Below are 2,955 nucleotides of genomic sequence, written 5' to 3'. Positions count from 1 at the left end.
CCAAATCTGGCTGCCCTGATGGGGACAGGTGTATGCCGTCCCTTTGGAAAAGTCTACTCTGGCCGTAGAAATCGTTCCAGGCGTTAAAGAATTCGACGTCAAGCTCTCCGCAGAGAGTCTGCAGGCGGTTGTTGAGGCTGAATGCCTTACTGTAGAAGTCGCCCTCATCCCATGTCCGTGGTAGAATTCATGAAATCAAAATATTATTGGATTTAGTCTTATACTGCTGGATGAGCCACGGTACTTGTCCAGCAGTTCCTCAGACCGGGTCGTGGTGACGTCGTTTGTACCTGTGTGGAGAACAAAGAGTGAGTCATTAGAGGCCTCAGCGGAGACCTCGTCCAGGGCAGCTGTGATGTCGTCAACACCAACTCCAGGATAACAGTAGTTACGCCTACGACGGGGGACTCTGCCACAGAATTCAACCACCTGATGGCGAATCATAGAGTCACCGACCAAGAAGGTGCTCTGTTCCTCGTCCTCCTCCTCCAGTATGGCAAATCTGTTGTAGCAATGAGTAGGATAAATGGCTCTAGGGCGGGTCTGGCCCTCCTCTCACGGGGGTGAAGCATTCAGCGTCAGCTCTACCGGTTCCCTGTGACGTGCCTTCTTCGGAAGGTGGCTGGGCATCGAGTGCAGGTGAGGAGGGTGATGAGGCGTCAATTGCAGGAGGGGCGACGATGTTGGCCTGGATAAACTCCTGCAAGGTATCAACAGTACTTGTTAGTTCGGTGATCTTCTTTCGCCAGCCGTCAGCCTTTCGTCCTGTTGAAGGAGTCTCGTTTCCATCTGCTGAGTCAACAGGCAGATCTTTGCAGACGGTCGATCGTCCTGAGAAGAAATGACCAGAGAAGTTTCCTGTGCAAGTCGAACATTTTTAGCGCCATCTTGGTAAGGAGGAGGTATCTATATATTTGCTTTGCTTTTTTTTCGTAGGGCAGAGGGACGTGAATAAGCGAGAATAAGTGAGAGAGAGAGAGAGAGAGAGAGAGAGAGAGAGAGAGAGAGAGAGAGAGAGAGAGAGAGAGAGAGAGAGAGAGAGAGAGAGAGAGAGAGAGAGAGAGAGAGAGAGAGAGAGAGAGAGAGAGAGAGAGATGAAGGCGTAGGAGGGAGATAGGGATGGAGGAGGAAGAGGGCGAAGGAAAGGGGGAGAGAGAGGGTGGGAACGAGATAGGGAGGAGGAAGGAGAGACAGAGAGGGGCAAGTGGGGTAGTAATGAGAGAGAGAGAGAGAGGGGGGGGCAATGGAGAGGGGAGGCGAGAGAAGAGGAGGAGAAACGCGAGAGGGAGGGAGGAGGATTACTGGTCTCTGGGGAATAATCTGGTCAAGTCAGGTCAGGTAGGTCTGAACACCTGCGTAGGAAGTGGCGTTTGAGTGGAATCTGGAAATATATAAAGAATGTGGCGGAAAGAGTGTAACACTGTGTTTTGTGTATTGGTGTATATATGTTTTACAGGGCGCTACTGCGAGAGGGTAGATACAGGCGGAGAGAGGTAAAATAAGGGCAACACTTAATCCTGTCCGGCGAAGCACGTGGTCGCACAGCAAACAGCACACCTCTGCGGGCAGCTAACTCGGTTGACAATAAGCAGTACGCAGCACGACGCGAAATAGCACACGGCACACAGCACAGCAAGATCTACAGTACAGTTCAGTACAGCACACGAGGGTGGAATCGCAAGCGAGAGAGGTCACGGAAGTGGGAGCGCGTGCGGTTTGACCTCTCGGGGTGAGGGCAAGGCGCTGACTGAGAGAGAGAGAGAGAGAGAGAGAGAGAGAGAGAGAGAGAGAGAGAGAGAGAGAGAGAGAGAGAGAGAGAGAGAGAGAGAGAGAGAGAGAGAGAGAGAGAGAGAGAGAGAGAGAGAGAGAGAGAGAGAAATAATTACACAGAATTACATAGAAAATCAGACCACACAGACCCCATGGTCTAGACTAGGTGGTCTGTCCTTAAACCCAAGTGAATCTACACTAATCAGATGGCTCCAGAACGTTGCTTTTCTATTCTAGTTGATATTAAGTTCAAGAAAGTGACGGTTGAGCTTGTTTTTAAAGGAGTCAATCGTGTTACACTGGACCACTGACGGTGGGAGCTTATTCCATTCTCGCACCACAACGTTGGTGAAGAAAAATTTGGTGCAGTCTGAATTCACTTGTCTACATTTGAGTTTTATGCCATTGTTCCTCGTTCGCAAAGTGTCATCTATCATAAACAATTTTGTTCTGTCTACATTCGTGAAACCATTAAGTATTTTAAAACATTCGATCAGTTTTCCTCGGAGGCGACGTTTCTCTCTCTAACGAGTTTTTTTGTCCATTTGCTTCAGACACGTGTGTGTGTGTGTGTGTGTGTGTGTGTGTGTGTGTGTGTGTGTGTGTGTGTGTGTGTGTGTGTGTGTGTGTGTGTGTGTGTGTGTGTGTGTGTGTGTGTGTGTGTGTGTGTGTGTGTGTGTGTGTGTGTGTGTGTGTGTGTGTGTGTGTGTGTGTGTGTGTGTGTGTGTGTGTGTGTGTGTGTGTGTGTGTGTGTGTGTGTGTGTGTGTGTGTGTGTGTGTGTGTGTGTGTGTGTGTGTGTGTGTGTGTGTGTGTGTGTGTGTGTGTGTGTGTGTGTGTGTGTGTGTGTGTGTGTGTGTGTGTGTGTGTGTGTGTGTGTGTGTGTGTGTGTGTGTGTGTGTGTGTGTGTGTGCAGTGGCGTAGAAAGTGGTGGGGGGGTGGGGGTGACAGCCTCAGAGGGGTGCCATGATACAGGCTCAAGTCTAATGCATAAATTCAGTGACGTAGCTAAGGGAAGGGGTGCTGGGGTCATATAAGAAGACGCCCCCCCAGGCCCCCAACATAGTGGCCCGCCGCCCCTCCAAATGGTCCATTTGTTAGCCCCCATGTGTGGCCACACTCATTTATAGACGTGGGTGGGGGTACCCCACAAGGAGACAAGACCCCTGGGCTCCCAATTCCTTTTT

This window comes from Eriocheir sinensis, unplaced genomic scaffold (assembly GCF_024679095.1).
Source record: "Eriocheir sinensis breed Jianghai 21 unplaced genomic scaffold, ASM2467909v1 Scaffold411, whole genome shotgun sequence".
Taxonomy (NCBI): Eukaryota; Metazoa; Arthropoda; class Malacostraca; order Decapoda; family Varunidae; genus Eriocheir; species Eriocheir sinensis.
This window is presented reverse-complemented; position numbering follows the sequence as displayed.